This window comes from Ambystoma mexicanum, chromosome 2p (assembly GCF_040938575.1).
Source record: "Ambystoma mexicanum isolate Mex_15411 chromosome 2p, UKY_AmexF1_1, whole genome shotgun sequence".
Taxonomy (NCBI): Eukaryota; Metazoa; Chordata; class Amphibia; order Caudata; family Ambystomatidae; genus Ambystoma; species Ambystoma mexicanum.
This window is the reverse complement of record NC_090923.1, coordinates 182,231,731-182,246,258: the sequence shown is the minus strand read 5'-3', so window position 1 is coordinate 182,246,258 and position 14,528 is coordinate 182,231,731. Positions and strand designations below refer to the sequence as shown.

Genomic DNA, 14,528 nt, shown 5'->3' with positions numbered 1-14,528 from the left:
AACAGATCTGTGTGGACTGCTCCTCAGATATCCAGGGGAAGAGAATTCCATGCAAGTGAAGAAAGAAGAGAGAAATAGCGTAAGCAAGAAGAAGCACAGGGAGGGCGAGAGCCACAAGGGTAGTCGAGCAGGTAGAGCAGAGATTATGAGAAGGCTTGCAGAGTCCGATAGAGGAGGATAGATACAGTGGTGCCCTACCATGGATACATTTGTTAACCAGGAGAAGAAATTTAAATCTGTCCCTGTTTTGCTTGGTCAGCCATCCAGCCTGATGACGGTACAAGGAAGTGGGAGAGTTGAAAGAGAATCCTGGTAGCCAAGTTAATGATCTTGTCCAGAGGACAGAAAGTTGCCCAGAGGGGAGACCAAAGAGGATGCTGGCACAGTAGTCGTTTCGAGAAGACGAGAGTGGTTAAGAGATGCTCAGCAGTGTTAAAAGAAGGAGGTGCCTGATTTTCCTAATATTTAGGAGGTTGAGGTGATCTACTTTTCAAGTTTGGGAGATGAAAGTAGAGAAGGTGTGAGAAGGGTCATAGATGGCACAGAGGTTTCTAGCTGAAGAAGAGATGGGGAGGAGTGTCAGATGGGAACTGGATAGGCAGAGGAAGGGGAGAGAGAGCTTTTGGCACAGAAAAAGAGTGCCTCTGTTTTGGTAGACTTTAACATCAGAGAGTGTATAGCCATCCGATATTTAATGGCAGAGAAACAGTTTGAAATTTTGATAGAGCGATCAGAGGAGAGTACAGGAAAAGAAAAGAAGATGTGGGTGTCATCCAAGAAGAGTTGGTTTTGAGAACACAAAAGAGGACATTAGTGCCCCACGAGCAGAGGTGTAGAGTGTAAGGAGGAGCGAACCCAAGACAGAGACTTGTGGAACACCAACAGTTAGAGGAGTGAGTTGGGAGGTGTTGCTCCAGAAATTGGTGAGGTGCAAGGAAGGATTCAATCCAGGCAAGGGCTCGATTGTGAAACCCAAGAAGAAAGAGATTTTTAAGGAGATCAGAGTGATTGACAGTGTCAAAGGCAGCAGACAGTCCAAGGAGAATTAGGATCGAGGATAGGTTGGAGTTCATAGCAGAGGCGGCGAAGTTGGGACATTCATAAGAGCAGTTTCCGTGGAGTAAGGATCGGAAACCTGTTCATAGGGGTCTCAAAGGTTGTGGATGTCTAAGAAATTGGTAAGCCGGTTGAACACAACACTTTTGAGCACTTTAGAGTAGGGTGGAAGTAGAGACACATGGCAAAAGTTAGCCAGTAGGTTTAGGTCAGCCCCTTGCTTTTTTAGGAGAGGGATGACTATGTCTGTTTTGGAAACAGCAAGCAGATCGAAGGACAGGTTGAAGAGTTCAGTGAGGTGAAAGGCCTCTAAAGGGGAAATAGACTTAACTAGCTGAGGAGCAAGACAGTCTAATGAGGCACAAGAGGGGTTAGCCTTCATCAGTAAAGATAGAACTTAGTCAGTATTAGTGTGACTAAAGTGGGAGATAGAGGCAGAGGATGGTGGTAGAGTAGGCAGAGTGTAAAATATAGGAGGAGGGAGTGTGAGGAAGGTCAGGAGACAGTCTCTAATTTTCACACCTAAAGTTTTCAGCTTCTAGGCCGGCCTATCCTGAGCCGATGGAGAAGTACTGCAAGCAAAAAGCAAGCTACCCCTGGCGTTCAAGCATTGAAGTAACTAATAGATTTTGTTTTTGCGTGGTTATTGTATAGGCATTTCTAGCTACAGTGTTCCAGAGTCACCTGCTGTTCACGTAGGGCAGTGCACTCTTGGATTTTGTGGATCTCCTTGCAGCTATCCAGATGCCAGCACTGTGTTCAGTCACACTGCCTCTGCAGTGCCGGCCGGTCCGTGCAGCTACATTTCATTAGCAGGTTAGCACGTTTCACTGTCGAGCCGGCGCAACTGAGTGAAGTAACTGAAGGTCACGGGCCGGGCGGGGATGTTTCACTGTGTGACACCTGATGCAGTAACTCATGGTGACATGACACCATGTGTTACCGCACCAGGTGTCACCAACCCTAGTGACGCCGCTGCTGCTCCATAGAATCAGCGAGAGCGATGCAACAAATCGGCCAATCCGCTGGCCAGAGGGAAGAGGAATATTGTCACCCTGGTGGTGGCACTCTCAGTTTAAAGTTGTACCCATCCTTGTCCCTATTTTTACTAAACACCCCCTTTACTTGTTTTCCACATTAATTTGAAACACCCCTTATTCCTGAAATCAAGGTGTCCGTAAACAATTACAACACCCTGTTGCTTGAAAATGTCTTACCCAAGACAACCAGACATCTCTGTTTATTGTTCTATTTGTCTTCGCATGACAGAGTTGTTTCACACAAGCATCTTCTGAATAAAATGTGCAACTGTCCATGCATTACAAAGTTTTATGCTGGCGGGATGCAGGAGTTACTGTCGGGAATACACAGAATGAGGAGCTTTGGAATTCTAATGGCCCTGGTTAGTGCCAACCTGCAGTATGCAAAAAAAACAACCTTTTCTTAGGTTTTCAAGGAGGCAGACCTCTGTGTTTACACTTCAAAAAAGCACCTTTTGGGTGTTTTGGGGGTCAAGGATGCATACCACAGAGCAGTTTAAGTGCCACCACCGGGAGTGTCCCCAAGCTCAAAAACCATGTGAACGTGTCAAAGAAAAACAAAGACGAGAAAATCAAGCAGAAGGAAAAATATATCCACCTATTGCTGACTAAAGCAGTAACACAGTGACTGATGTCCACTCCTGTCCTTACCAAAGGTGTAAAGAACCATCCTGAGTGGTGGAAGAGCTTCTACCATGCTGCATGTCCATACCAAAGGAAAGTGAACCATCCTCCGAGGATGAAGAGCTTCTACCATGTTGCATGTCCATAACAAAGGAAAGTGAACCATCCTCAGAGGATGAAGAGCTTTTACCATGCTGCATGTCCATAGCAAAGGAACGTGAACCATCCTGAGAGGTGGAAGAGCTTCTACCATGCTGCATGTCCATAACAAAGGAAAGTGAACCATCCTCCGAGGATGAAGAGCTTCTACCATGTTGCATGTCCATAACAAAGGAAAGTGAACCATCCTCAGAGGATGAAGAGCTTCTACCATGCTGCATGTCCATAACAAAGGAAAGTGAACCATCCTGAGAGGATGAAGAGCTTCTACCATGCTGCATGTCCATAGCAAAGGAAGGTTTCCATAACAAAGAAAAGTGAACCATCCGCAGAAGAAGCACTTCTGCCATGCTGCATGTCCATAACAAAGGAAAGTAAACCATCCTCCGAGGATGAAGAGCTTCTACCATGCTGCATGTCCATAACAAAGGAAAGTGAACCATCCTCAGAGGATGAAGAGCTTCTACCATGCTGCATGTCCATAACAAAGGAAAGTGAACCATCCTCAGAGGATGAAGCACTTCTGCCATGCTGCATGTCCATAACAAAGGAAAGTGAAGAACCATCCTCAGAGGAAGAAGAGCTTCTACCATGCTGCATATCCATAGCAAAGGAATGTTTCCATAACAAAGGAAAGTGAACCATCCGCAGAAGAAGCACTTCTGCCATGCTGCATGTCCATAACAAAGGAAAGTAAACCATCCTCCGAGGATGAAGAGCTTCTACCATGCTGCATGTCCATAACAAAGGAAAGTGAAGCATCCTCAGAGGATGAAGAGCTTCTACCATGCTGCATGTCCAAAACAAAGGAAAGTGAACCATCCTCATAAGATGAAGAGCTTCTGCCATGCTGCATGTCCATAACAAAGGAAAGTGAACCATCCTCAGAAGATGAAGAGCTAGCTTCTGCCATGCTGCATGTCCATAGCAAAGAAAAGTGACCCATGCTCAGAAGGAGCGCTTCTACCATGATGCATGTCCATAACAAAGGAAAGTGAACCATCCGCAGAAGAAGCACTTCTGCCATGCTGCATGTCCATAACAAAGGAAAGTGAACCATCCGCAGAAGAAGCACTTCTGCCATGCTGCATGTCCATAACAAAGGAGAGTGAACCATCCTCAGAGGATGAAAAGCTTCTGCCATGCTGCATGTCCATAACAAAGGAAAGTGAACCATCCACAGAAGAAGCACTTCTGCCATGCTACATGTCCATAACAAAGGAAAGTGAACCATCCTCAGAGGATGAAAAGCTTCTGCCATGCTGCATGTCCATCACAAAGGAAAGTGAACCATCCGCAGAAGAAGCACTTCTGCCATGCTGCATGTCCATAACAAAGTAAAGTGAACCATCCGCAGAAGAAGCACTTCTGCCATGCTGCACGTCCATAACAAAGGAAAGTGAACCATCCTCAGAGGATGAAGAGCTTCTACCATGTTGCATGTCCATAACAAAGGAAAGTGAACCATCCGCAGAAGAAGCACTTCTGCCATGCTGCACGTCCATAACAAAGGAAAGTGAACCATCCTCAGAGGATGAAGAGCTTTTACCATGCTGCATGTCCATAACAAAGGAAAGTGAACCATCCTCAGAGGAAGAAGAGCTTCTGCCATGCTGCATGTCCATAACAAAGGAAAGTGAGGAACCATCCTCAGAGGAAGAAGAGCTTCTGCCATGCTGCATGCCCATAACAAAGGAAAGTGAAGAACCATCCTCAGAGGAAGAAGAGCTTCTACCATGCTGCATGTCCATAACAAAGGAAAGTGAACCATCCTCAGAGGAAGAAGAGCTTCTACCATGCTGCATGTCCATAATAAAGCGAAGAAACACTAAGTGCCACCGAACAGGCGACTCCGTGACTGAATGTACCTTGCTGTATCCATGAACCCTCAGTCAGTGGGTCCAAGTAGTCCACCAGCTGCCTGCAAGTTGCTGAGCTGATGCCCACAGTCCAGAGTGCTCCACTTCCATTACCAGAGGCCGTGCGTCCGAGGGCCATACACAGCGGCGGAGACAGCTTTTGCTGCCAGGGGAAGCGGATAATAGGGCACCAGCGGAAGGCTGTGGGGTGCACTGTGCACCAGAGAAGATGCATGGGGGTTTCCACCCCCTCCCTAGCTACGCCACTGGCCATGCACCATTTCGAAACGACTTTAAGGTGAGAATAAAGGCACGCTGATTTAAAACCAGAGTCAGTCAGTCCAAAATAGTTAATACAAATAATTTCCCTGTGTCTGCCACAGGCCAGAACCGATTCGACTGACCAGAATAAATGAAATAGTACAATTTTAGAAAAAAAGCAGCAAGACACCAAAGAGCCAGAGACAAGGGTCTGGACCCCAACTTCTTGACCACAGAAACAAGCATTGGCAACCCCAACAGTTTGGGCTTGTGTATAGGCATGGGAGAGGCACTTGCCAGGCACTACCATAGTTGTATTAACTGGCTATTGATGGTAGCAGGTGCAAAAGGTGCAAGTACCTGGGCATCTAATAGTGGTGCCTGACAAATGCCTAATACTTATACACAAGCAAACACGGTTTTCCAATGCTTGTTTTTATCATGACTTCATGGAAGGACACACATAGTGCTTATAATACAGTGGCTGAAGGCAAACCTGGTTAAGAAATTTTTATTACACAAGTAGCCCTTTACAGCTCCAATCAACTCATTAACTCTTAAAAGACTGCTTTGAAAAAGAAACTGGGATGCACTACGAGCGCGAAGTCTGATAATGCTTGATTAAAGTGAGATCAAGGGGTTCCCATCAGGAGGTGTTTTGGGCGGGGATGGGCTGGAACAAAGGGATAAGCATGGCCATGGAAAGTCAATGGGTGGGCAAATAACCAAACAACACATTCAAGCTTTGTGTCCCTCCTCATATGACATTTCTCCCAATCTGTACTAATGGTTAAGGCTTACAGGTGGGGTTGCCAACTAATAGCCCCAACTAAAAAGGAGATTGAATACAGGGATGCCCCATCAGGCCTAGGTAAGTGCTAAGAAGTCACAAAGCATAGTGCCAAGCACTGAGAAAGACAGAAGCTCATGTGAAAGCATACAGAGTGAAAATGTATTTGAGAGCCTGTTCCCCAGCATGGCTCTAAGGATGAGCAGAAGCATTGGTCTCTGCAAAGGGCCAGCGGTACCACTGTGCTGATATTGAAGGAGAGAAATACACATTACCAGACAATCACAACTGTCCCCAAATGGTTGATCCATCGATCTCAGTCCAAACTTGGAGATTTGATAATGAGACAGTTAGGCCCCCATTTCACTTTCATGTCACTGGTTCATTTCAGCACAGTTCTGTCGTAGAATGCAACAGTGACACAACAACTCACGTGCTTGCATCAACCTGAAGCTTGTGCTCCTCTCTATGTTGTGTAAAGTTCCCTAGTTAAAGGGAATAGGATCAGGGAGGATTGCAGAGGTACATGGCCTGAGGGATGGATTTGGGGAGTGCCCTGATCTCCGCTCTTCTTTATCCTTTTACTTTTGATCAACCGCCAACAGTGGCATACATGTGCTACTGTGACTAAATCCTTACTGGTTGAGCTTTTGCTTCTGCCATTCTTTACAGATCTATGTATTCAATGAATACCTAGTCCTGCACTACTAGGATTAGGTGAAGGTGAATCACAACACTCCATTCGCAGTTTCCCAGGAACTGAGGTAGTAGACTCTGGGGCCAATCTCCCAAGAGCTGAGGTAGTAGACTCCAGTAGTAGACTCCATGGCCAGTCTGCCAAGAGCTGAGATAGTAGACTCCAGGGCCAGTCTGCTAAGAGCTGAGGTAGTAGACTCCAGTAGTAGACTCCAGTGCCAGTCTGCCAAGAGCTGAGGTAGTAGACTCCAGTAGTAGACTCCATGGTCAGTCTGCCAAGAGCGGAGGTAGTAGACTCCAGGGCCAGTCTGCCAAGAGCTTAGGTAGTAGACTCCAGTAGTAGACTCCAGGGTCAGTCTGCCAAGAGCTGAGTTAGTAGACTCCAGGGCTAGTCTCCCAGATGCTGAGGTAATAGACTCCAGGGCTAGTCTCCCAGGAGCTGAGGTAGTAGACTCCAGGGCCAGTCTCCCAAGAGCTGAGGTAGTAGACTCCAGGGCTAGTCTCCCATGTACTGAGGTAATAGACTCCAGGTAGTAGACTCCAGGGCTAGTCTCCAGGTGCTGAGGTAGTAGACTCCAGGGCTAGTCTCCCTGGTGCTGAGGTAATAGACTCCAGGGCTAGTCTCCCTGGAGCTGAGGTAGTAGACTCCAGGGCCAGTCTCCCAAGAGCTGAGGTAGTAGACTCCACTAGTAGACTCCAGGGCCATTCTACCAAGAGCTGAGGTAGTAGACTCCAGTAGTAGACTCAAGGGCCAGTCTGCCAAGAGCTGAGGTAGTAGACTCCAGGGCTAGTCTCCCAGGTGCTGAGGTAATAGACTCCAGGGCTAGTCTCCCTGGAGCAGAGCTAGTAGACTCCAGGGCCAGTCTGCCAAGAGCTGAGGTAGTAGACTCCAGGGCCAGTCTGCCAAGAGCTGAGGTAGTAGACTCCAGTAGTAGAATCCAGGGCCAGTCTGCCAAGAGCTGAGTTAGTAGACTCCAGGGCAAGTCTCCCAGGAGCTGAGGTAGTAGACTCCAGGGCCAGTCTCCCAAGAGCTGAGGTAGTAGACTCCAGGGCTAGTCTCCCTGGTGCTGAGGTAATAGACTCCAGGGCTAGTCTCCCTGGAGCTGAGGTAGTAGACTCCAGGGCCAGTCTCCCAAGAGCTGAGGTAGTAGACTCCACTAGTAGACTCCGGGGCCAATCTACCAAGAGCTGAGGTAGTAGACTCCAGTAGTAGACTCAAGGGCCAGTCTGCCAAGAACTGAGGTAGTAGACTCCAAGGCTAATCTCCCAGGTGCTGAGGTAGTAGACTCCAGGGCTAGTCTCCCAGGAGCTGAGGTAGTAGACTCCAGGGCCAGTCTCCCAAGAGCTGAGGTAGTAGACTCCAGGGCTAGTCTCCCAGGAGCTGAGGTAGTAGACTCCTGGGCCATTCTCCCAAGAGATGAGGTAGTAGACTCCAGGGCTAGTCTCCCAGGAGCTGAGGTAGTAGACTCCAGGGCTAGTTTCCCAGGTGCTGAGGTAATTGACTCCAGGGCTAGTCTCGTAGGAGCTGAGGTAATAGACTCCAGGGTCAGTCTCCCAAGAGCTGAGGTAGTAGACTCCAGGGCTAGTTTCCCAGGTGCTAAGGTAATTGACTCCAGGGCTAGTCTCGTAGGAGCTGATGTAATAGACTCCAGGGCCAGTCTCCCAAGAGCTGAGGTAGTAGACTCCAGGGTGGTGCGGTGGGGGGGTTATTGTGGCCCCTCTATAGTGTCACCTGGTGAACACCATGCTTTAGACCAGGAGTGGATATAAGAATTCAAATGAGGAAGAGAGCGTGCAGGAAAGAAAATCATCCACAACAACAGCAAATATGACACTAGACAAATATAAACAACACCTACACAAACGCAGTCAAATAACATACACCATTATAGATCATACAACTTGCATCAGCACAGCAACAACGTCGAATGAACCAAATGAATTCCAAAATATACTGTCTAACATTAAAAAAAACCTGCAGCATATCTACCCTCACACCACAGCAACAAACAAAGCAATTAGGGATAACATGTTCACACTCAAGTGCACTATTACATCTCCACTGTGGCATAAACATACTGTGCAAATATGAAGCTAACTGGATCCTGAAAAAACATGTCACCAGGAAAGAGAGCACTCACACATCATCACAAAATAGAACCATTATCATGCAGAACAAACATGGCACGTGACCTTACCATGCGTGCATAACAATACAATAGCACCACATTCCCAATTTCTCACAGACACAAACAATGTAGAACAAATCAAAACAAATGCACAACAGGCACACAATAAAGCATTGCATCTTTCGCTTTCACAAATTCCAGAGAAAATAACCTACTCACATGCACACCTTCTGAAAAAATAGAAACACAATCGTCATCGGTCAATCCACAGATAACACACTTAACAAACCACACAAACTGAAACATTCCCTCGTTCTTTTGGAAACCATAAATATAAAATATCCCCATCTCTGCAGAAGCAGCAAAGATGCCAATTCATTTCCAGAAACCTAACACAATGAAACTGTAAAACAACGGTACAACTAACTTTACACACATTATAATATAAATAAGTGCAACAAACACTGACACTTTACCTGTTGAAAAAGTTGGAACAGACATTTATCATCCTAGCTGTGTAACAAACTTGTCAACCGTCCTACATAAATAATTTCTTTGTACAAAACGAAATACAACATAGCTTAACAATGGGAATAAACATTGTTCTGCCGCTGCGTAAAGCAAACAATAACTCATGGTAGAATATAGAACTTTACACATTGAAAGATATTTGCTTTAGTCAAATAAATATCGATGGAAGGCTCATTATTCCTCACATGAGCAGCATTAAAAACAATCCGACAAGCATCAGAAACGGTATTACGTGCTTAAAAGACTTTGGGCCTCATTCCGAGTACGGCGCTAACCAATGGCGCTATTAACGCCTTGGTTGACGCCGTACCCGGACCGGCAGCGCCTTGGTGGATGGCGGAATCACCGCCCCATTCCAAGGTTGGCGGGGCGGTAATTCCCCATTCACCAAGGCTCTTCCCCATTCCCAAAAGAGCCCCCATAGGGCTCAATGGGAATGGGGAAGATGCAAATAACGGTGACCGTTCATTACGGTCACCGTTATTGGCTTGGAGGCCCCTTTGCGCCCTCGACTTTAACACCTGCTCAAAGCAGGCGTTAAGGGTGAGGGCGCAGAGGGAACTCGGAGTATGGCTGTAAGGGATTACCGCCACCGGTCTCGTTACCGGTGGCCGCTATCCCTTACCGCCATACTCGGAATGAGGCCCTTTGTTTTGAAAGTCTTCGTTTTGATGGTGCCTTTTTTGGTCAAAATATGTGTGTGAGGGTAGAGGGCCATGGGAGCGAAGGGGCGGTGGAGTGATGTGATGGGATGGATTAGCAGGGAGTTTAGAGGGAACTCAACTCATCCTTAAAATAAGCTGATTGTACACACATGCAAGACCAAAGGAAGTCTTTCAAAACAAACAGAACCAGCAGACGCAACATTCCACAATTAACTACTTTTAAGTAAAAGATCTCCATAAACATAAGCATGTCTAAAATTAAATACATCTTGGGAAAAGTCAAATTCCGGGGTACCCGTGGTCCAGGGGTGAATATCGGTTTCTAAACCATCAATCAGCACCACACGTCTAATACACTAGAATGTATCCAAACAGATTGGAATAAACCAGCATACAACTAAAATTATGAACCTTGTCCAATTTTGGCAATGGGGATGGAACGGCAGGCTTATCTCCTCTACAGGTCGTGGATCGTTGGTTAGTTGCAACACAGTGAATATACAATTATTACCCAATGATAAAAGGAGTGTCCATTCAAGGGTGTATTAAAAAAAATCTACTTTATCAATATCACAACAGACAGTCTGACAACACTACGAAATACAACCCGCCATGTAAAGGAATGCAGTGGACAGGTAGTTTCAAAGAAGGAAAAGGGATGCACTCTGGATACTGAGAGGAAGGTAATCGGTATGGTTAATAACCACAACCAAGGTTTCTTGGCTTTAGCACAAAAATGGAAAGGGGTCTTGAAATGTCTCTGTGGTCCTTAGTGTTTTTTAGTGTTTTTTGACTAACTATACATTAACTTTGCAGTCTCCCTCTGGAACAGCGTCCCTGCCCCTCTCAGACTTGAGCCGGGCCGCTTTACGTTCCGCAAACTTCTCAAGACCTTGCTTTTCTCTACCTCTTTTCCTCTCCCCCTCCCTTGTAATTCCATGTCTGCCGTTGCGACTGGCATCCTGGTCCCTTATGAGTCATACAGGCTACCAGGCCATCCTTGATCAGTCTTAACCAGCACTACCCTGCTGGGCCCCCCACTCTCTGATCAGCATCCATCCTGAGTCTGGTGCTCCCCCATCCTCACACCTAGTCGGTATTCCGCCTACCGGCAACTCCTGGCAGTTACCCCTGGGCTTGCCCCCCCTCAGCACTTGCCTAGCCCTGAGCCCCCTGCCCCCGCTTCTGCACAGTATGTAATTCCACCACCCTTCCCCCCTCCATTTTTACACTTCTCTTTACGGCACTTGCAGGATCCGAATGTCACAAGGCCTGGTGGGACCGTTATTGTTGTATTATTTCCCCTGATCCCTTTCCCTTTATTTGCCTTGTGTTGCCTTGTGTAGCCCGGAAACACCACTTGACGTATAGACGCCTTATACATTTCAATAAATAAATACAATTGAAGATTAAAGTAGGTAAAGTGTTCTTCCTGTCCTTCCTTACCTCACCACATCCATCTATGGACAGTGTATTAAGCTTGTCAATGGGCCTCATTACGAGGTAGGAGGTAGCCATGGTGCTATTACCACCATGGCTACCCCCTTACCGCATACCGGGTCCGGGTTCTAGGAATGGGTACTTACCGGGTCATTCCAACCTTGGAGGACCCGGTAAATCCCCATTCTGAGAACCATTCCCCATTCTCATTTGAGCCCCCACAGGGCTCAATGGGAATGGGGAAGTAGCTAATAACGGTACCGCAATTTGCAGTACCGTTATTAGCTCTGAAGTCCCTTAGCGGGTCCCATCCTTAACACCTGGTCAGACCAGATGTTAAGGAAGGGACCCGCTAAGGGACCTCGGAATATGGAGGTAAGGGATTACCGGCACCCTTACGGGTGCCGGTAATCCCTTACCTCCTACCTCGTATTGAAGCCCAATGTATCTAAAAGAGCTTAGAAGCTTCTAAAAGGAAGATTTTAGTGTTAGCTAGTACACTTTAACACTGAAATAATGTATTTTCCCACCAGTACAAAATAGATAGGTTAGGGTATGTTACACTTCGCTTTCCGCGCTTAAATATCAAATGTTGGCTTCTCAGTGCTACTGTATAGTACTGAATTTAGCTTGACTAGGTGTTAGTTATCTTGCCTACTGTATATGTGCCCATGCATGTTTACAATGCATGCCAAGCCATCCTAGACTAACACATTCTCTTAATTAAATTGCATTAGCCCAAATCAATCAACTGCAATTCACTTTATTGGCATGAAACGTTTAACACATATTATATTTACATACGCAAATTTATGATCTACATAAAATGGTACAGTCTCTTCAGTAGTGATCATTTGGCTTTTTAGAAAACGTCCACCTTGCTTTATGCACGTTCTCTTCTATGGAGACTTGAATAGACACGTTTTGCTGTTGTCTCTTCTCATCTGGTATTCCACGGATAACACAATGAGTAGGGTCTGCGGGAGGGTCGCTCAGGGGCAACGCACTTGCCTTGGGAACAAGAGGATGCTGTGCAACATGCGTTAAATTCTTGTCCAGCAATAAAAAACTAATCTCCAACGAATGGATGCTAGGCCTACAGTAAAGCGGTCTTGTATGGCTGCTTTCTGCCAGTATTGGTGGCCTTGCTGCGCGTGGCTTTGTAAGGGACTTTCAGTGTTATTTGGTGAGGATCACAGCGTCCTTAAATCTGTGTTCAGCCTGCAGGGGAGCAGTGCTCAATGAAAGCTGTATGCATGAGGCATAGAAAAGGTGGGGGGGTGCAGTGATGGGTGGGATGGCTTTATTTTTTCTTTTTACTGGTGTCATTTAGCGTCCCATTAACCATGACTGTCAGGCTATTCTCACGCAAAGAAGTGACTCCTACAGAACATTTGAGGGCCGATTAATGGAATTATTTGTGAGGAACTTGCGTGCCAAACTGCGTGCGTAATCCAGTTCGTCAATTCATGGAATGAAATGCGCAGGATTTTCCTTGGACTTGCGTGGATTCTGTGGTGGCCTGGCACGCCCTGCGAGCGGCCGAGTGCCTTACGCAAGACACCACACAGAGCGTCAGCGTGGCTTGCGCAGAGTACAGGGATGGGGGCGGAACACAGAAAATGGGGAAGAAAATGCGAAAAAGTTGGCATTACGAGGGACAGCCTGCAGGCAATCCATTGCACGCCCACTATTACGCAGAAGAATACCTATTCAGGGACCCGACCGTGCTACCTCCTGGCAGGGAAATGGTCACACAAAGCCCTCATAATATCCGCCACCCAAATGCAGGCATACAGACACTTGCGCATAGGATTCAACCGCGCAGAGGTAAGATCGGTTGTTAGATTTAGGGGTGCGTGCATGCAGCCAGGGTTCGGATGTAACTTAGGGGTGCTCGTATGCAGTGTAGCGGGGTGCAGGAACGGTTTACAAGGGTTCGGATGCAGTTTTTCTGAGTTTTACCCGAGTTACGATAAATAGTGAGCATGTTGTCGGGGTGCCAGTAACAGTTATGGGGGACCCTGCACATGTTCCCCAAGATGCAGGCCTGCTTGAAGGGGGCCCCACACACTGTTTTGAGGGTGCATGTATTCGCACCAGGGAGACGCAAAGGTGGATGTTTCAGGCTATTTTTGATTTGCGTGGGGGAGTGTCAGGGCTGTTCCGGCCGCGACTTGCATATACGGTTACTTTGCACAACCAATTCCATGAATACGAAGAGCGCAGAAAAACGTCTGCACGCAGTGATGTTTTCGGTGCGCAGCCGTTAAGGGGTTCCTGCACACTTTTCCATGAATCGGGCTATTAATCTTTTGCAGTGTATTGAACGCAGGCAGATACAACGTCTTTGTCAAAGGTCTACGAGCCCTGCGCCCTATAATTAACAAATAATGTTCATTCTATAAGGTAAAGATGCCCTCCTCGGGTGTATGCCTGCGATTTACAAACCCCCCAAAATCTAATCAAACAATCTCCTCTCTTCCTCTAGTGCTTTGACAAAGTTTCAGGCGCTATTATGCACCATTCAAGCAACTTGACCATAGGTAATCCAGCTCGCATATGCCTCGTTTCCACCCACTTTTAATCCCTTACCTTTTTTCAATGCCCCCTCCTCTTTTGTCAACATAGCACTTTGTCACGGTCTCTGGGAACTTACTATATGAGGGCTATATAAGCAACCTAACATAAATACAGCAGGCATGCCAACAAACAGGGCTGGGGCTGAATTAAGGCGTTCAGCCTCAGCTGTTCTGCTAATAAAGGCCTTGTAGAAATCCTTGTCTTAACAGAACAGGCTTGTTCTTGCTGCAAAGCAGGGACAGCCCTGGAGGTCACACAGGGTTTGCAGGCAGTTCATTCCGCTGCCTGGATGCCATAAATACAACCCCCGAGGGACAACGCTGCTTCTCGTGGCCTTTCAGGCCAAAGCCGCAGGAGCTAATGATCTCCACGGGGACACTCACCTGCCAAGATTAGTTTGTTATGAATGTTGTACTGTACACGACTCCATGTGCTGAGCACGAGAGATTAAAATAGCCACCGTCTGAGCTTGCAGTTAAAGGAGCACTCCAATGCATACACATTTTCCATACAATGATGAAGTAACTCCTTGTGCCACTTTAGGGAGCAGTGACAAACATATTTATCTTAACTCCACCGCCCCTCCACGAAAACCTTTAACAGTGAATCTTTCCAAGTCCGTCTTTTGTTTTGAACTTGCAAGGTTACTACAATCGGAGTATTGTTACAAAGTATCAATCCTAGACTTAATTAAG

At 46.8% G+C, this 14,528-nt stretch overlaps 1 protein-coding gene across 2 annotated transcripts in view; it reads right to left on the bottom strand.

Annotated features, from left to right (window-relative positions):
* The window catches only part of LOC138566330 (cyclic nucleotide-binding domain-containing protein 2-like), a 479,732-nt gene that overhangs the window by 330,343 nt on the left and 134,861 nt on the right, over positions 1-14,528 (bottom strand). The gene's annotated exons all lie outside the window — the stretch shown is intronic.